This window comes from Narcine bancroftii, chromosome 14, assembly GCF_036971445.1.
Source record: "Narcine bancroftii isolate sNarBan1 chromosome 14, sNarBan1.hap1, whole genome shotgun sequence".
Taxonomy (NCBI): Eukaryota; Metazoa; Chordata; class Chondrichthyes; order Torpediniformes; family Narcinidae; genus Narcine; species Narcine bancroftii.
In genome coordinates this window covers 15865168-15893148 of record NC_091482.1, presented here as the reverse complement: position 1 = coordinate 15893148, position 27981 = coordinate 15865168, and the positions used below count along the sequence as shown (strand labels likewise).

General features: G+C 42.3%; 1 protein-coding gene across 6 annotated transcripts in view; it reads left to right on the top strand.

Annotated features, from left to right (window-relative positions):
• LOC138749881 (LIM/homeobox protein Lhx1-like) overlaps positions 1-27981 on the top strand; it is a 440383-nt gene that overhangs the window by 291476 nt on the left and 120926 nt on the right. For 2 of the 6 annotated variants that reach the window (XM_069911870.1, XM_069911867.1), the window contains exon 4: positions 16784-16959. The exons of the other annotated variants lie outside the window; for them this stretch is intronic. The gene's annotated coding sequence lies outside the window, so the exon portion shown is untranslated. The remainder of the gene's footprint in view (positions 1-16783; positions 16960-27981) is intronic. 6 annotated transcript variants of the gene reach the window in all.

Here is a 27981-nt window from a genome sequence, read left to right as displayed (position 1 = left end):
GTTTAGGGCCTGAGCCCTTCCCCAAGGAATAAGCAAAGAGCAGGAAGGTGTCAGAGTAAAGACTGAACACTGGCCAGAAGAGGAGTCCAGACCAACCAAAGATCAGAATCAGAATTTATTGTCATGAACAAGTCATGAAGTTTGATGTTTTGTGGTAGCATCATGGGGCAAACATTCATATTATAATGATCTTACAGAATTACGAGAAATAAAAATAACAGTGCATGAAAGTCAGGCAGTACGTTTGGTTCAATGATTATTCAAGAATCTGATGGCAGTGGGGAAGAAGCTGTCCTTGTGTCGCTGAATGCTCATCTGTGGGCTCCTGTACCTTCTTCCTGATGGTAGCAGAGTGAAGAGAACATGGTCTGGGAGGTGGGGGTCTGGAGTTTATTCTTGTCCTGAGAGTTGACTCCTCCACAGTGATGCAACCAACCAGAATGTTCTCCACAGTACACCTGTTATCAGTAACATACGAATCTCCTCAGACACCTCACCAAGTATAGCTGCTGGTGAGCCTTCCTTGTGATTGCATCAACATCACAGATCCTCGGAGATGTTGACACCCAGGAATTTGAAGTTCTTGACCCTCTCCACTACTGAGCCCTCGATGAGGACTGGGTCGTGTTCCCCTGACTTCCTTCTGAACTCCACAATCATCCCCTTGGTTTTGTTGACCTTGAGCGCAAGGTTGTTGTCAATACACCTTTGAACGAGCTGATCTCTCCCTCCTGTGCACTCCCTCATTGCCGTTTGTGATTCTGCCGACAACTGTGGTGTCGTCGGCAAACTCGTGGATAACGTTGGAATTGTGCCTGGCCGCACAGTCGTGGGTGTAGAGCAGTGGGCTAAGCACGCATCCTTGGGGTGAGAAGAGAAGAGGCGAGAATTGATTTTGGCTTTGTTAAAGGATACAGAGGGAAAAGGGAAGAAAGAGAGAGAGACAGAGCCGGGGGAAAGGCAATGGGGGAAGAAGAAGCCGACCCTGAGCGGAGGGGGGACTTATTTTAATTGCAAGGTGAGTGAACTCCAAGAGATCCTTTGCACCCATCTATCACTACCCTCATTTTAACATAGTATTTTAATCTGCTCCTCATCCTGTTTTTTTTTTCTCTTTGAAAAGTTAGTTCAACCAACATCACACCCTTTTGTGCATGCTGCCCTTTTAAAGTATAAAATAATGCTTGCAGAGTCAGGCATTCATTTATCTTTGATTTTTGAGTTGCCAACAGCTTAACATGCACTAAGCCCTTGTCATTGTTTGAATTATTGCATTCTGAATAATGAATTTTCAGGAGAAAAGGTTTGCTGTGTACAGCTCTCTCCAGACAAAGACACACAGCACGAAACATCCACCAAAAACGACGGAGATAAATTGGTATAGAGCAGCCACTCATTGGCTGAGAGAGCATGTGAAGCCATGTATGAGAAGTCCCTGCTATTGATCAAAATATAATTTTACTTGCCAGTGCTCTGTGGAGTGAGCCTGAGAAGTGCTGTGTTTTAGTGAAGTCGTGTCATGCGATGTGTATTGGAAAGTCCTCAATTTCACACATGTTTACTTCTGAGCAAGTCTCGCATAAAAGGATTAACGGGAGAGGAAGTCCGGAGGAAATGGGATGTTAGACACCTTGTTTGATGGCCTGTCAGGGCTCGTGAAGCATTCATTCTAACTCTATTCCACAGTGCACACACGCTGTTGGTTAGAAATGGGATTCGGCGTACAGAACACCTTCTAAATGCATTTGCTTATGTGAATACACAAGATTAAAACCGGTATTCTTCTTTCTTTCGGCTCACCCTATACTTGTGTTTACAAAATTGAAAGGTTTACTCTGACTTCAGGTTTGAAATTATGCAATGAAGTAATTTTGCATCATGAAATGATGTAAAGCCATGTCAGAAAACTTAATTTAATGTTAATTAGTATTACTGTTTCAGGATACTCAACTATTGATTCTAAGGCCGAAAATGTCAGTTGAAGTTCAATTTGGCACCAGAGAGAAGGTTGTAGCTTCGATTTCCCCCCACCCCGAAACCTCTGCTAAAATCCCCAGGCTTGTGTTCCAGTACAGTACTGGGAATCTGCTGGAGCATCAGCTCTACAATCTTCTGAATGAAATGGAAAGCAAAAAGCGCAAAGTGAATGTAAATGGTCCTCTGCCACAGTATCAGTGTGTTAATACTCTCTCAACTTTAGTAAAATCAATAATAATCGCAAATAATATTTACTTAAGCATTGTGTCGCTCTTTCAGGGAAATTCAAAGGTTGAACGGTTACAGTGCACCTATTGGCTGTTGCATTTAGTATGCTATGGAATTTCCCAGGCTGGGCCAACATAAACATTTATTAATCCAGGTCTTCCTGATTATTTATATTTTTGAGTTTTTGTCTTTTTAAACAGTGCTTTATGATCATGGCAGGAGATGATCATATCGGAGCAGAATTCAGCCCATCGAGTTGGCCCTGCCATTCAGTCACAAGATGATCCATTTCCCCACTCAGTCCCACTGCCTGGCCTTCTCCCCATAACCTTTGAAGCCCTGGCTAATCAGAAGCCTATCAATACACCCAATGACCCATCCTCCAGTGAAGCATTGTATAAATCAGTGTAAACTGTAAAGCACTCGAGAACTATAAGATTTTATTTAATATCTGATTTTTTGATATATGAAGCAGAATGCAGGGAAATCATTGAAGCTTAAACAAAACCTTTTGCTTTGGTGTCGATGATTTTGAATGTTCCTGGTACTGTTAATTTCTCTGCAGTTTCACATATTGTTAACTCTCCAGCCGGATGGCACTTCTCCCATTCTCCCTCTCTACCTGGTTTGAAAAATGAACATGACAGAAGAAGGTTGAAGGAACGTGGTATATGTATATTAATGTGAAATGTGGCTTTAAATTGAATGGGATCGCTAATGATGTCGGCGCTGCATAATTGCTCAGCAAAAGGAGGTGTAAGGCACTCCTTCCATCCAATAGTCCACAGGTCACCCTTGGCCTGTTTAGCCACCCAATCAGGGTCATGTGAAGCCATGGATTGCAGATGGTGATAGAGGGATCTCTATCTCCTTTTCCTTCAGCTCTTTTCCCCCTTCCCTCTCCATTCACAGAGCCTTTCCATGCCCCTTTCTGTTTACTATAGTTCTCTCCCTCCCTTATCCACCTAATGCCTGTGGGCCTATGCTTTCCCCCACTCCCCCCACCATTTTATTCAGGCGTCTGCCTACATTTTGTCCATACTTTGATGAAGGGCTCAAGCCCCAAATGTTGGTTATTTATCTTTATCTTAGCTATTTATATTCTAGTTTGACCTGTTGAGTTTCTGCAGTGTTGTGTTTTAATTTCAATCACTGCGTCTGCAGAATTTTGTTTTACTCTGATTTAACATCTGTATGATTAGCGAGTAAAATAAAGAGTGCCAAATCTTCCAACAACCCTTGCCACTGAATATTTTATCTTTTTTTACATAGAACTTGCATGTTTATTTTCCATTCTGAAATGTCTCCCTACCTTCCAAGAGTGGCCGTTCACACAGGCATGACCAAAACACCTGTGATCACACCACAAGTTTAGACCAAATACCTGAAGTGCGGTATTTAAGGAGACTGGATGTCCTTTCCATGAGCATATTGTTCACGATCGTCTGCAGTTCAGTTTAGACTGCAGACAATCCATGAAAATAATCAGGGGTCAATGAGGTAAAATGTTGGAACAGGAATGAGTCTTCTATTCCCGTACCAATCTTTTTACACATCATGCATACTGGGAAATTGGGAATAGTTTCCTGGAATGCAGCGGCTGTGTTAAAAAAACCTACTTGTCACCCAGTGCTGGGAGGGAGAGGGATAACTCCTTTCTCATTCTTTTCCACCATTCCACCACAGCCTTGTTTTCCTCTCATGAACTGCCACAATTGCACCTCAAGAGAACATTGAGGCATCCAACCAATACTGCTGATACAATCTCTTCCATAAAGCACTTCAGTGGGTGGTGAAAACTGCCCAGCAGATTATCGACATTTAATTGCCCACCATTGAGAACATCTATCAGGATCGCTGTCTGGGCAGGGTATCATCCCTCTCCCTCCCAAAGCTCAGTGACAAATATGTTTTTTGACACATCTGCCGCATTCCAGGAAACTATTCCCAATTTCCCGGAACGCAGTCTGTAAAAAGATCGTATCAGGAATAAGGGCTCATTTTACCTCCTCGACCCCTAGTTACTTTCATGGTTCACACCCAAACTATGGACTTTTTATGCTTCTTCCATCTGGTGCAGGAGCCTTCGCTCTTGGACAAACAGGCTCAAGAAGAGTGTTTTTTTCCTAAGGCTGTGACCCTGCTGAACCTTAAATCCCAGTGCTGAGTGGTGCTGCACTCGCATTGTATTGTCAGAACTTTTATAATTGTTTGCTTGCTGAATGTTCTTGTTTTAATTTGCATGTAGTTATTTGTATATAGCACTTTTTTAAAACTTCTGGCTGGATCCTAATTGTATTTCATTGGCTTTGTATTTTACTTGGCACAATGAAAATAAACTTAAATCTCATCTAATCTAATTTAATAACCAAGACAATGGTGTAGGTCTATGGTGCTCCCATAGACTAGCAGGCTGCCAACACATCTCATGACGTCCTGACATTTGACTGATGAAAAGGGCAGCTGTCTAGTCACATTACGCCTCGGCATCAATCAACATGTTCAAAAGAATTGGGCAGAATACGAGAAAAAGATCTTCAAATAATTATCAGGTAGTAAAACCTACAACTGAAATTACTGAGAAGGTTCTTCTGGTTGACAGAAACCCAAGAGAGATGATGTAAATAGATTACAGGCCTGTTATTGTGGGATTTTCAATCAACATTACACGGTTCCATTAAGAAATCTGTTTCACCTGTCACTTCAGCCTAACCATTTCTTCGCTAAGAAACCAGATTGGCAAATCAGTTTTAGGTACAACTGGACCCTGGAAGAATTCAAGGATCCCTCCACCTCTTCAAACTGTCAAGATAGCACATGTCCAAAGAGATTGGGAGATTGTAGAGACTGATTGGTCCTTGCATCCCTGCTGTGATGTCAACTCAGCAAAATGGGAAAGAATTCAGATATGAACCTCGGCAGCTCTTCTATGTCAAATTCCCATTGAACTCCATCTTAAAATCAGATGAAGGCCACATTAATCTGATATAAAGGCTCACCAGCAGTTAATTTGCCTGGTTTGAAAAATGAACATGACAGAAGAAGGTTGAAGGAACGTGGTGTATGTATATTAATGTAAAATGTGGCTTTAAATTGAATGGGATCGCTAATGATGTCGGCGCTGCACAATTGCTCAGCAAAAGGAGGTGTAAGGCACTCCTTCCATCCAATAGTCCACAGATCACCCTTGGCCTGTTTAGCCAACCAATCAGGGTCACGTGAAGCCATGGATTGCAGATGGTGGATTTTTTTTTACAAGCATATTCTACAAATTGGAATTTATGGTTGTAAAACTAAAAACACTGGGCTGATGAATCTGATGATCAATGGCCAGGGTGAACCGTCCAGTATTGGACACTGCAACTGAAGAAGGCAACAGGAAACCACTTCAGTATTTTTCCCCTGTATAATCATGAACTCAACATCGATAACAGTCTCAGCTCAAAGAGGGACCCTTCGCTGAAGGAGAGAAGGCAACAGCTAGAATTGGGAGGGTCAGAGATTGTGATGGATGGCGAGATGTGATTGCCCACACCGAATGGCGAGGCACCTGAATGATGAATGTGTTGTGTTATTACAGTGCCAGCGACCTGGGTTTGAATCCAGTGCTGTCTGTAAAGAGTTTGTACGTTCTCCCCATGTCTGTGTGGGTTTTTCCTGGATGTTCCGGTTTCCCCCTCACCCTTCAAAACGTACTAGGGTCATAAGTTAATCGGATGGCATGGGCCAGAAAGGCCTGTAATTATGCTTTATGTCTAAATTTTCTAAATAAAATCAAGGAAGTTTCTGTGCATCATACTTCAGGTTCAGTTGAGTGTAGACTACCACAGCAAACTGACCATTTTCCATTTATGCTCCTAAACTAAATAATACTCCATTGAACATTAAGACACAGGAGATAAAGGAGTAAAGACCTTGCACAAGAAAGAGGTAAGAAGGCCCCATAACGTCATAGTTTATTTAGACATTAGTTTTACTAGTTCTTGCAATAAGCAAGTTGTATTTATCGTAAAATCTTCCCAAGTTCATTTCCAGAGCATTACAAGTCCACATATCCCATTGACGGAATATGTTTGTCCGAAGGACAAATACAAAAGCTTTGAGAAGAGAATTAATAAAGAGCCGGAGATGTCAGCAGCGATCAAAAAGCAAAAAAAAAATCTCCAGGATCTTAAAATCTGAAATAAAACCTGGCAATCTTAGGTAGCTGCTGTGTGGAAAGAAACACAGTTAATGTTTCAGGTCAATTCCATCTTCCTCAGAATCCTGAAATGTTAACTCTGTTTCTTCCTCCACAGATGCTGTCAGACCTGCTAATTATTTGCAGATTGCTCTGGAATTTTTTAATATAAAAGGTAGAAATGAGGAATGGTTTAAAAGATCCCACAAGCAAATACAACACGTTTCATAAGGTTTAATGTTGAGATACTTCACATCCTCTATAACATACCGTACCAGTGCAGTTCAAACCAATGAAACACGTGGATGGATGATATTTAACCCTTTGATTCTGCCAGTGTAAAAAATCTTTTGTTGCATGGTTTTTTTTCTGGGGAAAACAAAATCTCTGGAAGGGTGGAAGTTTGCCCCATTTTATAGTTCAGATGTTTAAGGATGCTGCCTTTGGTTAGTTGAGCATTTGAATAGCACACCAGAGTGTCTCAAAGCTCAGAGCCCTCTATTCTGAGGTATATAAACCTCATATGTCCCATAAAAATACTCCTCCAACTGAAGACAGTGTCTTCGTGCAATTGGCAATTTATTTATGACTAATGCAGTGGTTCAAGCAACTGGGTACTTTAAATAAATCTAGTCAAAGAAAGTGACAGTAATGCTGCCGAAATAAACCCCCACAATTATTTACTGGTCCGTAAAAATTACTTGGAGGAAGACGAGTATGTTTTTGAAGAAATGACATAAAACTGGAGACTTTTTCTTATGCCTGGCATATGTTAAACCATCTCATGCCTTTATGATTTCTGGTCGGAAGCTTTAAACTGTTGCTTTCCCTCACAACATATTTTTTTACTCATATGCTATATATTCTTTTGGTTTCAAATGCAGGCAGTAAAACCGCAAGCTTTTTTTTATATGTGTGATCGTAGAATTAATTTCCTTGAACTACAGGGTTGTATGCAACATTTGTTCGTCAGTTGAATACACAAGCTGCTCTCCCAGAGCATGGAACTTATATGTGGTTCCAGTCTTAGTTTAAGTTCAAGTTTATTATTATCAGTCAATTGTAAAGTACAACTGGACGATATGGCATTCTTTGGTCCTCAGTTGAAAAAACACACATAGTGCACATATTTACAGGCTATCTACATTATATGCAGTACATAAAAATAAATAAATATGGTTAGATAATAGTAGAGTCTCATAGAGATTTGTATGAGTGGATCATCAGTCATTGCTTCACTGTGGGACAATTTTTAGTTGACAAGTATAGAGATTGGGTGAGCAAGGACTGATGTGAGTTTGGGCATGGGAGTGGAATAAGGTGTGTTTTGAACAAGTCAAATCAAAAGGGAATAAAAAACATGGCATTCACCACAAACAGCATCTTTGATACTCGCTTTGGAATTTGGCACTGAAGAAATAAAATAGAAATAAAATCTTTCACAGTTCATTCAAGGAACAATGTGAAGAATTTAATGCAGAGCTTTTACAGATTACTGTTCAATTGAGAAGACCATCCAATCAATAGTTAATGATACATTAAGGACCGAAGCTATGAACAAAGCAAGGCATGTTTTTAAAAAAAGCTTCTTTGTCAAAACTAAAGCAGCCTAGTGTTTTTCTCACCAGCCTTTTGTCCGAGTGCAAAGACATCTATGGAATAATTTGCTATCAAACTGAATTGCTCGATAGGTAATTGTTCTCTAAAGACATTTATAGAATCTTGGTGTACCATATTGTTCACATAACACAGGATGTTGTTGAACGACTTTACATTTTTCCCCGAATGCACTGTGTCCAATTACTCAGGGCACTCTGGGACTAATGGTGTTTGGACGGAAAGACGTGACTGTCCAATGATGGATCTCAGCATCCTCGTGATCAAGGTGACATGAACGACACTGTTGATGGCTTGAAGTTTTATATAAACTATCTCTTTCCACCCCTCTTCATATTAAAAATGCTCGAACCCTGAGTGAGAACAGAAAGGGCAGGAAACTCAGCAGGTAAGAACTGAGACTACCTTTAGGCCAAGGCCTTCCTTTCTCATTCTTTCCAAATCTTCCCTCAGTTCAGTGCATTTGGCCATATTTATCACCTTTGTGTCATCTCTTGCTCCTTTGTGATATATTTTTAAATATTTTTAATTTAAATTTTAAATTTTTAAAAAATTTAGACATACAGCACGGTAACAGGTCATTTCAACCCACGAGCCCGTGCTGCTCAAGCACACCCAACCAACCCACAACCCCCAGCATGCCTCAAACAGTGGGAGAAAATCCAAGCCCCCAGGGAAAACCCACACAGACACGGCGAGAATGACAAAGACAGCACGGGACGCGAAACTTGGTCCCGACCACCAACGCTGCAATGGCGCTACACCAACCGTGCCAACAGAAAACGAAGCAAGGAATAAAATGGCTAAATAAACTGAATCAACTAAACGTCCAACGGGATAGGGCAGTGGCCTTTGACCACACATGGACTATACATGGGCGAACCGTGGGTTAAACCATTTAATTTTTAGTCAGCTATGCTGAGCACCATGCAAAGAAAGCTCTTTTCACAGGACAAGATAGGTTGGGTGGAAGAGTGGTGGAATCGAGAAAATGTGGCACTTCAGGACACTCAATGAGACCAGCAGTTTACAGAGAGACAAAATATGGGCAGATTAGTTTATTTTTATGTGTTGTATGTATCAGGGGAATGTGCCCATTTCTCATTACTCAAGATTTGGTATTGGTGATTTGGATGGCAAGGTAAAGGGACAGGTGGGTATCATCTATCCTTTTACCCTCCACTCACCTGAACCTCCTCTAACCTGGTTTAACTGCATTTGACACTGCCAATTTGACCCCAGTCATATTAGTGGGACCAAGTGTAGAATAGGTGAATATTTTGACAGGAGCACTTCCATTGAAGTCTGTGATAATATAACCTATTGCTGTGGATTTCACCCATAAGTTAACAGGTTGTAGGTTCAAACCTCATTCTAGATGCTGGAGTATTCAAACCTAACCTCTACTGGGAGAAGGCTGGGTTGTCAGAGGTGTTGCTTTTCTAATGTGACCTATTTGTATGACAAGCAGGGACTGTTGCCAAATATCTTCCCCAAAATCTATTCACCCATCGACGCCTCTAGCATCAGATTATTTGGTCATCGTCTCTCACAATTTCTGTGAGCTAACTATGCACAAATTCATTCAGGTGCCTTGCCATTCAGCATGGATGATCAAGTCTCTCCATCCGTCACGATCTCTGACCTTCAAAATTGTAGCTGTTGCCTCCCCTGTTCTCCTTCGGTGAAGGCTCCATCCTTGAGCTGAGACCGTCGTCATTGTTGAATTCGTGATTATACAAGGGAAAAATATTGAAGTGGTTTTCCGTTGCCTTCTTCAGTCCCAGTGTCCAATACTGGAAGGGTCACCCTGGGCATTGATCAGCAGATTCATTCTTCCCAGCGTTTTTAGCTTTACAACCATAAATTCCAATTTGTAGAATCTGTTTGTACAAATTAGCCACAAATATTTCCACAACATATCTTCTGAAAGATATGTAGAAAACAAAAAAAAACTGCAGATTTTGGAATCTGAATCAAAAGCAAAAATGGAAGAACTCAGCCTGAAGTAGCACGGTTAGTGAGCAGTTAGCACAATGCTATTAAAGCACCTGAAACCTGGGTTCAAATCCAGCATTGTCTGAAAGGAGTTTATACATTTTTCCTGTGTCTATGTGGGTGTTCCGGTTAATTGGGTACAATTGGGTAGCACGGGTTCTCAATGGCCGGAAACGGCTTCATCCGTGCCATAAATGAAATTGAAAATTTACGGACTGAGGAAGAGTCCCTGCCCCAGAACATTCACGAGGGTTTCTCTGTCCGTGACTGGCTGAGTTCTCCTACCATTTCTGCTTTCATTTCTGAAATGCTGAGATTATCAAAGGTGCAACATAAATGCAGCCTTTTTCCTCAATCAATGAGCTTAAATATTAACTTTATACATTCAATTTCATGAACTGTGCTCTGGGCAAGTGCAATTAGGTTTACAAATTTAGTTTTGGTATGAATGGGGTAAACTTACTGTCACGATTATTAGAATCGATTATGTCTGCTGATAATCTGAATTGCCATACCTTGGAGCAGAGAATTTTTGCTTACAGGACATGCTGGAGTTAACAGCAGTCGAAAGGAAATAAATCACTCTCTTTGCAATACAGCTACACTCCTCTTTTCCTGAACACTGATTAGGTTCCCATCCTAAACTACGCCCTTTTCCTTGAACCCCGGTAGCCTGGGAAAGCTCTGCATTGACAGGTTTCAGAATCAGGGATGTGACGAACAGCCTTTGCTGACCACTGACCCAGGACCCTGCAGGATAAAGTGGTGGAGCATCCCCTCAATGACTGCACCAAGGCGCTGGTTATCTCGGGGTGAGGGGAGAAGGGCAGATGGAGGAATATGCTCCCATCTAAAGAGAAATGAATTGCGGGGACGGCTCAAATGAGGGAGTATCCATTCAGGATTTGGAATATCACTTATGTTACTGACATCTTTTTTACATGTAGTTGGTAAGTTTTGCACTTAGATCATGTGACATTTTCCTCTTGCCCAGCAAATCAACATCCTGTGACCTCGAATTCACACTGAGCACACGATGGTCAGCCACCTCAGCAAGGGGCTGTCTCCTCACCTTTAATAATCCTTTCAGCGGGCTCTCCTAGTCACTGACTTGCTGTTTGTAATGCTTTATTTTCGGATAAACTTAAAAGTTCAGATAGCCCTGCAGAACAGAGCAAACAGATAAACTGGGACTAAGTTAATCTCGTTAAACAAGGAAATCTGCAGATGCTGGGGTCGAATACAATACACAAATGTGCTGGAGATGCTCAGTAGGTCACATTGCATCCCTAGAAAGTAAAGGGTGACCTCTAAACTGTGCACCCAGCACACAAAAAGGGGATTAATGTGCTCACAAACTGAAGAAAGTAGTTCAAAGTATAGAATAAAATCTTAACTAAATACTTTATTTCATAAAATGCAATTATACTTCTATTAAAACATGCCAATACAGTTTTATTCGCCATTGGCTGTGCAAAATTATCTTGAAACGATTTCAAGCATTCAGTGCGCACATACTTTTGTCACAGGACTAAATTTTACACTACATAAGATTTTGTGCACACTGACTACTAAAAATTAGAGGGAATATTGAGGGTGAGTAACATTTCAGGCCTGAGCTCTTCAGCCTTGACAAAGGATTCAGAACTAAAAGATTAGTTACTCTTTCTCTCTTATGGATGCTGTGTGACCTGCTGTGTTTCTTCAGCATATTTCAAAGTTCAGATTTATTCTCAGAGTGCATACATGACATAACATACAACCCTGAGAATCTTTTTCCTGCGGGCGAGGCAGAACTACCGCTTAATGGTACTGCAAAACACTGTACTCAATAAGATATATACATAGGTAAACAAATAAGGAAATGTAAACAAACTGCAACACAGAGAGAAAAACAATCAATAAAGTGCAAAAGTACATCCTTAAATGAGCCCCTGATTGAGTTTGTCGGTGAGGAGTAACAGCTGTTCCTGAACCTGGTGGTGTGAGCCTTGTGGCATCTATATCTCTTTCCTCATGGTAGCAGCGAAAACAGAGCGTGTGCTGGGCGATGTTGATGCTTGCTGATTGCTGCTGTTCTCCAACAGCAGCGTTCCCTGTAATTGTTGTCGATGGTGGGGAGGGTTTTGCCTGTGATATCCTGAGCTGTATCCATTACCTTTTGCAGGGCTTTAATCTCAGGGGTACTAGTGTCCCCATACCAGGCCATAATGCAGCCGGACAATGCACTTGCCACCACATATCTGGAGAAATTTGCCAGGTTTTCCGATGTCATACTAAACCTCCCCAAATTCCTGAGGAAGAAGAAGCGATGACGTGCTTTCTTCATGATGCCATTAGACCAGGAAAGGTCCTTCAAGTTAGTGACTCCCAAGAACTTAAACCTGGTCACCCTATCCATATCTGGTTCCCCCAATGATCGTTCACCTCTTCCTGAAGTCAACAATCAGCTCTTTGGTTTTGGTGACTTTGAGGGTGAGGTTGTTGTTGTGCATTGGACTAAATGAATCCGATCTACTTTGCTTTTGACACAATCAGAATAGCAATTGGATTTATATCATTTCTCTAGGCATCGCATCGCAGGGTCACATCGACACCAATTACATTTGAAAATGGAGATGCTTCTGTTTGCTTTGCAAGAATTAGGGAGTAAAATCAGGAATGACTACTTGTTGCTAAGCAAGTGACATCATGGTAAAATGAGAACAATGGGTTAATGAATAGGATGTCCAGCCTCCTTATATACCGCACTTCGGGTATTCTGTCTAAACACGCGGTATTTGGGGTTTTGATCGTTCATGTGTGAACGGACACTCCCAGAAGGTAGGGAGATACTTCAGAGCAGAACCTAAGTGGGTAGAAAGGCATTCTGACACCTGACCCCCATTTTTATCAGTGTGCCTGAATGGCCTGACCTCACATTGTTGCCCACCAGATTTGATCAATACTGCCAGGGGGAAGGAGAAGTGACAGAGAAATGAGTTTGAGAGCAGGATGAGCAGTCTGACGGGGTAGTGGGGAGAGGGATACTGGTATCAGCCAAGAGCACCTGTGACCCTGATTACTTCTAATACCATCATGTAAATGAACTAATCTAATCATTATTTCAGGGTGAATCTCTAACGATAATGAGTTTAGCGTATACATCATACAATGTATACACACCACAAAATTCTTGCTGCAGTCGTAAAACAAAACTATAACACTGGACAACAATTATTTTCAAAAAGTTTGGGGATTATGACAGACAACTTCAAACTGAACACAAAGATAATTTCAGATTTGCTGTATCACGTAGGAAGTTGGAGAAACATTAAATTAACTTTTATTGAATTTAGAGCATGTTTAATCACATAATGATACTAACACCTTGCGCTGGTTCAACTGACCTAAAAATGTTTTGCTACTGGTTTTTATTTGTACTCGGCATCTGATGCCTCTTGTGTCAGTGTCCATCAACCAGAACATAGTGATCTTGGAAAAGTGGTATCAGGGCAACTGGAATCCATCAGTGCTATGTTCTGGTGAAACCTTTCACCGCGCTCATCACTGACAGCACCAAGATCAGTGGGGAAGAAGTCCAAATGCAGAAAATTAATTTACAAAAACCTGATTTTATATGCATGAAGCAAGTTGTCAACAGCTGAATGTAGTTTGGTGCTCGGTAGTTACCAAGAAAATTCTCAACCTTCTCTTACAATGCTTTCCGTGCTTATTTTCTCTGGCTTCACTAGCAGATCTTCCTGATAACAATAAATGCTATTGTTAGTACACTCGCTATAGTATTGCCTGAAGAACATGTTGTGTTTAATATATAATATAATTTGTGAGCTACTTTAATGACCTGATGAAGAGTGCCCAGGCCTAAGACAACATTTGCAGAGCACCCGCACTGAGTGCATGCTCAGGCGTGCTTGGACTGACCAAAACAGCTTGCTTTGTGGGAAATATACCAGTAGACTTAAAATATGACAGGCAATCATAAAAATTGGTACATGATAGGGAAAATTTACGGTGAATTGCGTGATCAACTGCCCAAACTCCATAAAATACACTCCAAAGTGTTCAGGAAGAAAAATCTTCGTTGTCCGAAGTAACTGAATTACAAGAGACAAGAAATACAACAGATACATAGGTGATAAATATTCACGGTGATTCTAGTACAAAATAAAGTGGCTTGCAATAGTGCGGACATCCTTTTTGTGCTGTCAGAGTGATCTATGATTCGTGTGCCAAGGAGAGGTTCAAAAGTCTGATTGCTTTTGGAAAGAAATTGCTCTTGAACCTAGAAGTGCTGGTTTTCAGGCTTCTGAACTTCCTGCGTGTTTTGCAGCGAGGACCGGAGATTGGGTCTGAAGATCCGACACCAGTCGCCAAATCTTCGGGATAACTGACCATGAAATGAGGAGGAGTGAACACATTTAAAAAAATCTTATTTTATACTAAAACTCTCATATTTGGTTGCGAACATGAAACAAAATTGATCTTGGGTTTGAGGATTTGATTGTCAAGCAAAACAAAATGGGTAGTTGTCCACATATCTAAGCGTGTTTGATATGCATGTGAATGTGTACATGGCGATGGGTAATTTGAGCTGAAGTGCACTGTGCATCCTCAGTCCGTGTTGTGCTAAATGAATATTTCATTTTGTAATATATGTACGGGTCATTAGTTTACAGTTTGCCACAGGTCTAATCTACTTTTATTTTGCCTAATATCACTTTCCTGACAGACAGTGATTTCAGTCCTTAATTTGCTTTAAATTTATATTAATCAACATCTGACCCTGATGTATAAACTATAACCTTGGTAAATCAGTGACTGAAAGCCATGTACACATAAAGTCAGGTGTAATCTGCCAGTTATTAAGCAGGATTACGTACTATGAAACTAGATTCATTCTATGCCATCTGTAACAAACTCCCAACTCCCGGATAGGGATGCAGTAATCTGCAAAAGACCTGTAGGGCCAATGTATATATTCAAACAAGCATCTCTTGTCTGACTGTTGATTAGGCATGACATTGGTTTATTACTAAAGAAAGCAAGAGGCTGACCTTCTTCCCTTTATGAATTATATCAGTTCAGTTTTCTCTATTAAAATTTGACGACTGAAGTTCACCTTCAATGGCAGTCATTTTATTGGTGAACCTGTGCCAGAGCGCCTTTACCCCACCAAAACCTCATCAAGCTGATTACCTATTGCATGTCAACTCCAAGGGACTGTTGAATCATGGCAGAAACTGAGCTGAGACGATCCCATTGTTGACCTGAGGTTACACAGGGAGAGTCGAGGATGGACAGAGCAAAGCCAGAGGTGGTGGCACGGCAAGTGGGCAGAATCTGAAAAGGGAAGGGAGGCTGTTCGGGATTGGAGTCAGTAAGTGCTTCATCACACAAATGTAACAGATTGCTCGGAGGTCATTTGGCTGATTGAGTCTGTAATAGCAATCCAGCCAGTCCACTCTCCCAATAGTCATGCAAAAAGAAAACGGACTGCAGGAGAAACTCTGCAGGTCATGCAGCATCTGTGCAGGGAAATGGACAATCAACCTTTTGGGCTTGAAACCCTTCATATGCACTGAAAGGGTAAAGCAGCCATTCTCAACAGGGTGCCCAATGCTCCCCACTTCTTTCACCCCCCCCCCCCATATTAGTAAAAGCCTTGTTTGCCTTTCATGCTTTTTTTTAAATGCTTTTTAGGGTAGTCGCTACGAGAGAAGTATGGAAGAAATGAAAACCAGACTGCTTCACTGGGAAGGGGGCCATAAACTTTGAGCAAAGTCCTAAGTTTGGTGGGGGGGGGGGGGGGGCGGCATGGCCAAAGAAAGGTTGAGAATAGCTAGGGTAGAGAGCCAGCTTAAAGAGGGATGGGTGGAAGAAGCAAGAGTTTGGCAAGCGAGAGGTGGATCTAGGCGATAAGAGATGAGTGGCAGATTGAAGTCAGAGGGTGGAGTGTGCTTGAGACAATGACAGGAGCTGGGAGGAATTAACAAAGGAAGGTGAAGAGTGGAGCCAAATAAGAGTGGGATGGTGGGCAGTGGGGAACAGGGAATAAGGGGGCTGGGGATTATGTGGGCGGAGTGTATGTGATGGGCAGATCACTGAAAATCCAAGTGGTCTCACCTATTTAAGGAAGTGAGAACATAAAGTGTTTACTCTGGGTGCGTCATGACTCTTTGAAGCTCTCAAGGGTGTTGGACCCTTTGAATATTTTTAAAGGATGATAGATGGCAATGTTGAGATCAGCCATAATCTTAGTAAATGGCAAAGTGGGCTTGAGAGACCAATTGGCTTATTCCCACTGTTAATTTGTACTTCTGTATGCTCCCCCTAAAATTAGCTCCAAATTGAAACTAGTTCAGGCTTGGCATCATAGTCGGGGGGGGGGGGGGGGGGGAAGAATTTGCAGCCGATGCCCCCCCCCCCAAATTAGTTATTGTACCTCCTCACCCACCCATAGCACTAGTGTCACAAGGGAGTTGCGGGCCAGCTCAGAGGTTCCACCGTGCATGGCTCCAGCTGCAAGAGCATTTATCGCCCCCGAGTGGGACAGGAATGGACTTGCCTGTGAGCCCCTAGATGCCTGTGACTGACACTCCTTACCCAAACACTGTCATTGGGACCAAAAAAAAGACAAATGAAAATGTATCTCACCAGCCACCAGCATGTTTGGATTTTGGAGGTTGTGTGTGTACGAATGGGCCCAGATCCAGCAGTCTTTACTGGGATCTACTCGAACCATACAGATCTCACGGAAAACCATTCTCTTGTGAATTTCAGGCACTGACAGTCACCAGAGACAATGTTAAAAGAATTAACAAACGAACATGGATTAAATCGAAAGCCACGTTCTTCACTACCCAGATTGACACTTGTCAGAGGTGGAAAACCCCATTGATTGGAAGGCCGCAGTTTTAATTTACAAGAGCAGACCCCCACCCACCGCTGAGCACTGAGTGAGTTCTTGAACGCAGTTTGTGCCCCCCCCCCACTGTGGTTACCCTCATGCCCCCACTCCTCGACAATTAGATCTCTTCTGGTGCCGTCTCTGAATCAATAACACGTCACATAGAATGTTGCTTGTAAGTTGGTGAAACAGGTAAGGCAGCTGATTAAGAGATAGAAGGAAGTAGACATTAGATTCAGGAAGCAAAGAACAGGAAGGGCTTGTGAGAATTGTATGGTAGCCAGAAAGGAACATAAGAAAGGACTTAGGAGAGCTAGAAGGGGGCATGAAAAGGCCTTGGGAAGTAGGATTAAGGAACGTCCTGAGGCATTCTATGCATACATGAAGAATGGCAAAAGTGAAGGTTGGGCCACTTAAGGATAAAGGAGGCAATATGTGCCTGGAGGCAGAGGAGATTGGGGAGGATCTAAATGAATGCTTTGCCTCAGTAATCACCAGAAAAAAGGAACTTGGACAAGGTGAGGTCAGAACGGAACAAGCTTATGTGATGGAGCATGTTACGATTAAGAAAGAGAAAGTGCGGGGTCTTCTTAAAAACATTAGAATTTATAAGTCCTCAGGTTGCTATGGAAAGGGAGGGAAGAGATTACAGGCCCATGGGCAATGATCTTTGCGTCCTCCTTGGCCACAGGGGAGGTGCCAGAGAATTGAAGAATGGAAAATGTGGTCCCCTTGTTTAAAAAAAAGTAATAGGGAGAATCCTGGGTATTTTTCTTTCTTCTAATGGAGAATCTCTCTCTCTCCTCATCACTCAGAAACAAGTTAACTGCTCTTCTGAAACAAGTTAGTGAAGATTGCTCTCACCAAAACAAATGATCTGCCCACAATCCGACTCAATTATAGACACCTGAGGGCTTATTACTGCCTCTGTTAATGGATCACTCATGCAGTCATCTGATGCAGTGAACCAATCTGTTAGGCCAACCATTAAAAAAATCATTCTCAATTCTGATCAAACCAGCCTATTGAAACTGACACAGGGGTGCAAGTTGACAGTAGAAGTGGAACTTGTACTGTTAGTCTGGTTACTACAAAATATAAACGCTAAAAGATAGGTTGTAAATTAACCCCTTGAGGATGGCAAGTGGGTTTCTGCTCTAGTTGATGCTGAGCCAGGACAAGTTACTATTGTACAAGTGTAGATGAGGACGTGTAGATGAGGACTGGCATTCACTACACTCTGAAACTGTTTTGGATGAAGTAGTATTTCATTAACAAAACATTAAAAGTACTGCTGTTTCCATTTCCAACAAAACTGTCTTTTTAAAATATTTTATTGATGTTTATATGTTGCAAATTTGAACAGTGCAGTTATAAACTGTAATCTACAATTCAAAAGATAAGAAAATAATGTAAACAAAACCTTAGAATTCGGAACCCCTACCACTAAGCAGGTTTAAAGCCAGACACGTAGGAATCAAATGACAGCAATCTGGACAGCACAGCACCAACATTTCAGAACAACCCAAATTCTTAAGGTTTTGATAATAGTCCATAAATGGGCCCTAAAGTTAATATTTGACTATTTAATGGCATATCTAATTTTTTTTCTAAACTTAAACAAGACATAATATCACTTAGCCATTGTGTATGGGTAGGTGGAGTATTGTCTTTCGATTTAATCAAAATTGCACATTTCGAATACCCATTGTCTTTTGATTTAACCTGGGTCATCATAATAATCTGGCATCCAAATGTCTGGAAATCCTTACGCTCCGACATTCTAAATTTAAGTTTTAGTTCATTTTGCTGCATTATGCCAGGTTCGGTGAGAAGCATTTTACAGGTTAGCTCTTACGTTCATGCAGAGGTATAAAGTAGACGAGCACAATTTATAATACACAGTGAAAAAATAGGTTCAATGAGCACAGAGCATGGGTAACATGATAGCACTGTTGTGGGGTTCATTCAGGAGCCTGATAGCTACAGGGAAAAGATTGTCTTTAAGCCAAATGGTGAGCCTTCATTCCAATGAGAGGAAGGAGAAGAGAGTGTATCCAGAATGTGATGGGCCCTTGAGTAAGTTGGCTGCTTTCCAAGGCAGTTGGAAACATAGCCGGAGGAGAGAGATGTTTGTGCTACGTTCACCACCTTCCACAGATTCTTCCGATTTTCAACAGAGCTGACTCCTGTACCAGGTGGTGAAGCAACCAGCAAGTCTGCTTCTATTGGCATGCAGTCTCGCTCTCCCATCAGTCCAGAATGTGAGCCAGGGACCTGGTGTGTCAGTGGCATGTGTAACCAAAGGCAGAGTCCTGAGTGTGGTAACGTTCAAGATCCAGACACTGGCCTAAATGTGAGATCACATCACGTGGCTTCAGGAGTGTGGCTCAGTAGTTCGGAATGCTTTTAAATTTCCCTTCAAATTCACTAGGTTCAGTTGAAAATTTATTATACCACTGCAAAAGCAGGGAAAGAAAAATGTGTTTGTCTATTAATATAAATAAAGGCTTTGTGGCACCTGGTGTTACGAGGCAATCTGCTCTCATAGGCTAAGCAGGCTCAGGACTGATCAATACTTGGAGGGGAGACTGCCTAGGAACACCAGGTGCTGTAGGTTTCTGTGAGGGGCACTGGACAAAGTGGTGACTCCCTATCTGCCTTAAGGTAGACAAAAGTTAAGGAATTTCATGTATGTTATATTGTAAATGTAGTATTATGTGACAATAATGGAATGTTTACTTTTAACATCCTGGGGACCAGGATTTAAAACCTTGATATTTTGATCATAATCTGGGCCTATCACCTTTATATCATTATTTTAAATTAAATTTTTAAAATTTAGACATGCAACTTGGTAAAAGGCCTTTTCAGCCCACGAGCCCGTGCCTCCCAATTAAACTACAACCCCCCTGGTACGTTTTTGAACAGTGGGAGGAAACTGAATCTAGCAATGTAGCACACAAATCTGGTGTTCACAGTATCTTCTTGTCCATGTGAAGATAAGTATCTGCTCATGCCTTATACCATGTTACATATCCTCCCAGGGCAGCACCGTGGTACAGCAGTAGAGTTCCTCTGGGAGTGAAGATTTACCATCTGCTTCTGTACCAGATTTGGTTTTGTAGCAGGTTATGTCACCTGCCAAAGATGTCGAGTGTCCCTTGTTGTTCCCATTTTCATCCGAAATCTCCACTTTGCCCGGGATATAGCCTTCTGCAGGTCATACCTGCTTCTTATGTATTGATCTGGACTTAAATGCCTGCGATCTGGTTCTCAGTGGGTTCTGGGTTTCATTGTTCATCCAGGGCTTCTGAACGATTTGGTGGGGATACGCTCATCCATAGCTGTTTTGATGAAGTCTGTGACAGCTCTGGTGTAATTGTTCAGATTCTCAGCTGAGTCCTTGAACATTGCCCAATCCACTGATTTAAGCAAGTCCTGTAACCATTCTTCAGCCTCCTGTGACCACCTTCGAGCTGTTCTTATCTCTGAAGCCTCACTTTCTAGGCTCTGTCTGTATTAAGGTAGAAGGAGCACAGCCAGGTGATCCAACTTGCCAAAGTGCAGTCTTGAGAGAGAGAGAGTGGTAGGCCCTCTTTGGTTGTAGCAATGATCTCTGGTACACCAGGTTACATGCTGATGATAGTTGGGCAGGGTTTTCTTGACTCAGACCTGGTTAAAATTGCCGACTAAGATTTATAGTGCGTCAGATTGGGCCCTCTCTTGTTTACTGATCACGTCATGTAGCTCCACAAGTGTCTGCTTGTAATTGGCATGGGGAGGGATGTAAACCCAGTGAGAATCACTGATGAGAACTCTCAGAGTAGATAGAAGGGTCTGCATTTAATCGAGATTTGCTCTAAGGCAGTAGACCAGGAGGCCGACATACTCCAATATCTATGGTCCACCCAGTATTAACAAAAAAGCACACTCAACCCCCTCTCTCTTTTCTAGAATCTGAGTAGCTTAAAATTTATGATAAGCAATGTAACCTTGCCCGTAAGGAGCCCTTTGCTGAATAATAATTGGGTATGCTTTGTGAGGTTTACAGCGAACGTTAATGTAATGGGTTACAGCAAGTTGAGAATATAATTCTATCACTTCATTCACCTTACTTTCACTTATAGCAACAAATGAGACAATATAATGTAAAGTTCAAATTGTCCTGTTTCTTATGAACGTCCCTACAGGCATATTTAGATGGATCTGTGAATATGTTATACAAAGCCCAGGCCTTCAACTGTGAATGGGATTAGTATCCATTGTGAGCTTGCAACTTATTGTATCCAGACCTATGAGTTTGACCTGATGTGACCTCACTTACATAATAACACTGTTTAGGGCCCAAAGAACCAGGGTATAATATTGCTAACAGCAATGCAACAGAAGCACTTGGCCGCCACTCTGACCATGTGCATCTCTGCAGATTGCGGTGATTGGCTTGGGTTTTAATCTGAAAACACTTATGTGTAAGTACATAAAGGCAATCAGTGTACATGTGGTGTAAGTAAGCAGGCAAGTGATATACACGTCACTACTTATTTGGCTCACAACTTTGATCTCGTGCCGAGCCTTGTCTTGAACTGAGCACTGAATTAAGTTGGCAGTCGGCAATAATCTGATCTCGCATTGAGATGACTTCATTTTGTTTAATGTGATCCAGGTCTGAAACTCTGTAAGCAAACAGGTTTGAAATTCAGTTCAGGACGGGCGTGCAAAGCAGCCGATCGTGCACCGCCAGCCCATTTTGTGCTCGGCCTAATTTTCATCCAGTGGGCAAGCCCAAAGCACTCACTTCCCCTCACTTACTTCCAATCCTTCTGACTACAACCATTCAGCAACCTCAAAGGACCAGCCCTATCTCCTGAATGTTAAACTGAAAGGATTATTCTCAGCTTCCAGAATGTTTGGAACCTGCTAAGCTTTGAATTCATCCCACAATGTAGCATGTTTGTGGAGAAATTACAGTTTGTTTAGTCTTACAAAAAGCTGATTTTTAAAATTTATTTAAATGTAGACATACAGCTCACGGTAACAGACCATTTTGGCCCACGAGTCTGTGCCGCCCAATTTACAGCCCATTAACCCACACCCCCAGTATGTTTCAAATGGTGGCAGGAAACCGGAGCCCCTGGTAAAACCCACGCAGACACAAGGAAAATGTAAAAACTCCTTACCGACAGCGTGGGATTTTAACCTAGGTCTACCCCCGATCACTGGCGCTGTAAAGACATGGTGCTAACCGCTTGGTCCCACCCAGCTTGCCAAATATCAACTACTTGAAGGGTTGAAGTGACTCTTGTTGCTGCATCAGAAACAAATTGAAGAAATATATGAACCAGTCATTATTTTTCAATTATTAATTTATGTTTTGTTTTCTTCCTTTTTTGTTGCTCAGTTACTCTTCTGTAGCTCTGCCCCTGGCACAATCCCTCTAAGCCAGTGGTTTTCAAAAGTTTTCTTTCCACTCACATACCACCTTAAGCAATCCCTATGCCATAGGTGCTCTGTGATTATTAAGGAATTAATTGTATCAAATTGACTCATTATGTGCACTGTTTCATAGCTCCAAAGGAAATGGGCCAATGACAGTTTTTTTCAAGCAAAATATATCAGTAACAATTGGGACTAGAGCAATGGTTCTCAACCTTCCCACTCACCTTCCCACTCACATACCACCTTAAGTTAAGAAGTCGTAGGTAGATATAGGTGGGAGAGTATAAAATTTAAAAATGATGAGATGATGGGGAGAGGGGTTAGCTCTGAATGGAGAGGGTAGGGTTGGGGGAGCTGGAAGAACGGAGACAGGAGGTTAGCTAAAAAGAGAGACTCAGAGAGCAGTTTAATGGAAATTGGAGAAGTCAAGTTAATGCCATCTGGCTACGGGATATTACGTGTTGTTCCTCCAAATTGTAGGTAGTCTCAATTTGGCAGTGCCTGAGGCCATCAACAGACATGGTGTGGGAATGGAGTATGGAATTAAAATGGTTGGCTGCTGGGAGGTCCCTTATTATTGCAGCGGACAGAGCAAAGGTGCTCGACGTAGTAATCTCCCAGTCTGCGTTCAGTTTCTCCGATTTGTGGGGGGGGGCCACAATGGGAGCACAGAATGCAGTCGATGACCCCCTGCAGATTCAACCCTACGAAGCGTCGCGTCACTTGGAAGGGCTGTTTGGGGTCCCAAACGATGGTGAGGAAAGGAGGTGGGGGCACAAGTGCAGCATTTCTTATGGTCGCAGGGGGAGGTGCAGGGTGATTAGCGGGGAGGGATGAGTGCACGAGGGGGAGTCCAGGGAGGGAGCATTCCCTGTGGAAAGCAGGGCAGGGAGGTGGGATCACATTGCAGATGGCAGAAATTGCAGGGGACCACTGCAAACCAAAAAAAAAATGCATTTTGATCATTAAATTAATGGTGTAAAGTTTATGCTTCTGGATTGTGAGAATTGAGAGCTGTATGTTGTGAACAGCTGTGGTCTGGGCAAGGAACTGAAGTTAACATGTGAGCCTTTCTTCTGTGGCCAATTAAACAAATTGCAGCAAAAAAAGCATTTTATTAGCATTTGCCTGTAGCCATCACCCACTGCAATAAATTTCCTTCAGACTTGCTCTAAAACAAATTATCACATTAGATTGTGAATAGCTGAAGATGAACTCTGGGAAAGCCTCTGGGGCTCCAGCACGTACAACTGCCTGGTTCCAAACAAATTTGCCCACTGTCACATTTGTATTTTAGTCTCGCAAAAGATTGCATGTATTCATTTTCAAACACTCTCAGCTGTTAAATACATACCCGGCCGTTCAATATCTGCACATCTATCTATGCATCAATGTGTATCTGAATCTATGGTGATTTATAGGAAAGACATAATCCAGTTTTATTTTGGCCTCCACCATTATCTTCACATCAAATTCAGTGAAGTGACTCTAATTATAATTCTGGTAATGCAGATACATAAAAGCTCATGCTTACAGCAAACTAGGCCCAACTAAGATTTCCTGGGAGGAATTGCCTGGGATAACTCAAGAAGGGTCGATTTGAACTGTAAATGCAGGCGCTGCCTATTTAGCTCCTTGTGTTTGTTCTGCCATGAGATCATGGCCTATCTTTGGTCAATATAGGTGTAATGCCATGCTCCTTAATAGCTTTCAGTACAATGTCGAGCAACTTGAAATTTAAAATCAGCCATCAAATGCCATTTTCACAAAAGATTTCAAACTTCAACTACCTTGGTGTTAAAATGTTTCCAAGGTTAGATTCAGATAAATTCATAATTTTTCACCCAGTCATGGCCACATTACAGCCAATGAGACCTTTTAATGTTGTCACTTCTCCAATGTCAGAAACATGACAGTCGTTTTGCACAGAGCAAGATTAATTATTACAGTGTGGATGGAACTGGGTTATGTTTTGCCCGTGACTCATTGTTCTGAGAGGACAAACTTGACTTTGGTTTAGCAGCTCTTCAGCACTGATCAGACTGCGGGGTCTAGGTTCAAGATGGCGGCCCCTGTGTTCAGCAGCAGGCTTGCAGGATTGCGGAGGACTGGCGCAGGGCACCAGAAAGCGGAGGAGGCCAGCCCTCTTTTGAGACGGAAAAGCCGAGGAGACAACCACGAAACAGCGATGTTGGCGGCAGATCCGTGAGGGGCTCAGCAGCTGAAGGGCACACGGCCGGTGGGCAGTTGGCGACTCGAGGTGAGGAATCCACGCAGGCTGCGGGCTGTTCGCAACTGCGGTCAGGGGACTCACGCCAGGCTATGGACTGCTGGAGAATGGCTCGAAGGGGGTACCAGGTATCGGAGCCGGGTTATAAGAGGGTGCTGAGGGATCCGAGGGCTTCCTGGTTGTGTCAGAGGCTCGGATCTGGAGCTCAGGTTGCCTGTGGTTTAGGCAGAAGGCTGTGCCACTGCGGGAGTGGTGGAGACGAATCCACGGGCACTCAGTGATGCTGGAGGACTCTTTTTTTGCTTCTCTTTCTCTGGCTGTAAGGGGCACCGGGTAATTTCTGTTGATGGCGAATCTTTGTCTGCCTTACAGTAGACTAAAGGAAAATTTGTGTCATATTGCATTTTCTGTTTTGTTACATGACAATAGAAGAATCTTGAATCTTCCAAAAGATGGCTCTTAAAACTGATGTTTTAGTTTATCTGTTGGGTAGCAAGTTCATCATATGAGCAATGTTTCAAGCTTTCAAGTGATGGGCCGCTGAGAGAGATCCGTTTTTCTCTTCGGGACCCACAGAAATAGCATCCATCTCACTGGCTCTCAATCCTGCTCTCATTATTGATCGATTAAATCAATGCTATTATCCTGCCAGTGGAAAGATCAATGAATCCAATATCTGCACTCAAGGAGGAATTTGAACTCAGCATCTCAGATTAACCCGGCAGTTCTCAACCAGTAGGCCACGGCCCACTGGTGGCTGCAGCGTGTTTCCACGTGGGTCTTTAAAAATGTTAAATTAAATACTTTCAATTAGATAAAGATGTGTTTCTGGCTTTGACTTGAAAATATTGCTCAGGCATTGCCACTAGTGAGCCATGGCATGTTAGGCCATGTTAGCCAGGTGGGCCTTGGACCGAAAAAAAAGTTGAGAACCACCGGATTAAACAGAGGGGAAATTCTTAATAGTTCCCAATGTGACTCGATGTTGGATGATCCTTTCGGACAACTTTAGAGGCAGGTTTGATGATCAGCAGATTAATGATTGGAATATATTCACGGTCAAGGTTATTAACATGAAGAAAGCCCACTTTGGTCGAACCCCAAAAACTGCAGGAAGTCAAAGACGGTGTAACAGAAGACAGACGTTGAGAAGGATCAATCAAATGTTTTGTGATTGGAAAATCCTTTGTTGTTTCACATTTATTTTAGTTAACCGTGCCTTTGGTGGGGCATCATAAAATTCAAAAGATCATTAGAACCAGGAGATTCTAAGATGTTTTGAAAGGGTAGGCTCTGTGAGGATTTTTTTTAGCAGAATCATTTTTAAACTGGACATATAGTCTCAGGATATTGGAATTGCTTCTGAAGACTCATGCTGAAGAGGACATTTTTGTCTCAGTCCGCGACACTTTGGAATTCACGTCACCAGAGCGAGTGGATGGTGAATTACTGAGATCGGGGATGATGGAATTCAGAGATTAGATCATTTATAATTTTAATTTATGACCAATGAATGATCTGTTCCTATTTCTAATTCTCATGATCTAAAATACTGGTCCATAAAAATATAGTGAATCTTCTCAATTGTTAGCATGTGATCAATCAAATATCTCTTGTGGAAGATACTTGTATACTCTGATCAGTTCAGTAAATCATATTTCCATAGAGTTCCCTAAATGTCTCTGTCCTGAGGTAGGTCAAGCTTATAATCAAATTCTCATAGCTATGCCTCGAGGTCGAGGATGATGGCCTTCATTCCTAGTGGGTTCTCAAGTAGCTTATGAGTCCAACCTTGCAAAATGGGCCACCGAGCGAAGACGCCTGTGCATGTATTTGTTTGATGTTGCACTCCAAGAAGCACACGATACTTCACAAATCAACCAACCAGTTCCAATGGCAACCACGACAATTGGAGCTGATGGATTTGCAACAGCCTTCGTCCACCTGTTCCACCGTTGAGGACTTGGTTGGATTGTTCTTTGTCAGAGGCCTCACCCTTGACCTTACCGCCATGGGTAGTCCTACCAGGAGCAGAGCTCCAGGCAGCATCGCTCTCGGGATCTCAGGTCCGGACAAACTTTTACACCACGACAAGATGACAATCCATGGAGAAGTGTAGCCAAGTGTTAAATAAATAATAAGTGTAACATCGCTTCAATGATATGTTTGATCGTGTATGACCATTGAGCATACCTTTTAAAATTCCTCGTGTTCCTCGTGTGTTTCTATTACAATCATAACGTCTGCAATTTCCTGTTTCACTCACTTCTATTGATTCACTGTGAAATCTCTTCAGAGGATGCCTGCCCTGGAGAAGTTCTCCTCCGAAGGGAGTTCTGTGACAGCCTCTCTCACTGCTCCCCATGTGCCCTCCCTGCTGCTCTCAAGCCTTACAACCATGTTCTCACCCAGACTCACTTCTACAGCCACTGTCGTCCCCACTGCCATTCTGCAGTCGTTATTCTGACATCCTCCTGTTTTTCGCTTATACCTTGAAAAAGACCACAGGCCTGAAATGTCATAATATACCTTTACTTCTTATGGATGATGCGAGACCAGCTGACTTTCTGTGCATACCTGTACAATCACAGCATCTGCAGACATTCATGTTTCCCCTCATATAATTCCCTGCAACTTGCATTTGTTATTATAGACTAAGAACCCATTGGGGCATTCACATGGTCCTGGGATTGAGGGTGGAGAAGAACTAAAGCTATTCTTGGTAGAAAAATGAGAATAAAATCTTGAAGTTTATTATAGTAACTTCATTGTACAGATTGAAAACAAGAGGACTCGAATTCAAACTCAACCACAGGGAAAATTAAAGAATGGCACAAGGTTCTGCAGATGCCAGAATCTTGACACAAAAAAAAACTCTTTGGGTTAAACAGCACCCCTGAGGGGAGCAGCAGTTGTCAACATTTTAGGACGAGACCCTTTATCAAGATGGCACACTTAGCATAGCGGCTCACGCCACTCTTTTACTGCACCAGCGGCCCAGGTTTGAATCTAGCGCTGTCTCTAAGGAGTTGGTACTTTCTCACTGCGGATTTCTTCCGGGTGCTCTGGTTCCCTCCCCCCCCCCCAAAAGAGATAGGAGATACCCCGAATGGGGAGGAGAGGGTGGGAATACTGAGACAGAGGCCAACAGGGGACTGGTGAAGTAAAAAGTTAATAGTCATCAAGTAACTGCTAAAGTGGGAACAATGTAAGATGGCAGATCAGACCAACCTGTTTACATCAAGAAGCTTAGACTTCATGATCAAGAGCATGAATTCTCATTTGATAAGCAGTATAGTTAGTCTTGTGGTTAGCACAACGGTATTACAGAACCAGTGTGTAAAGATAAAAACCTTGTGTTTTGATTCTTAGTTAATTTTGTGCCTGTCTCTGTAAGAGAAC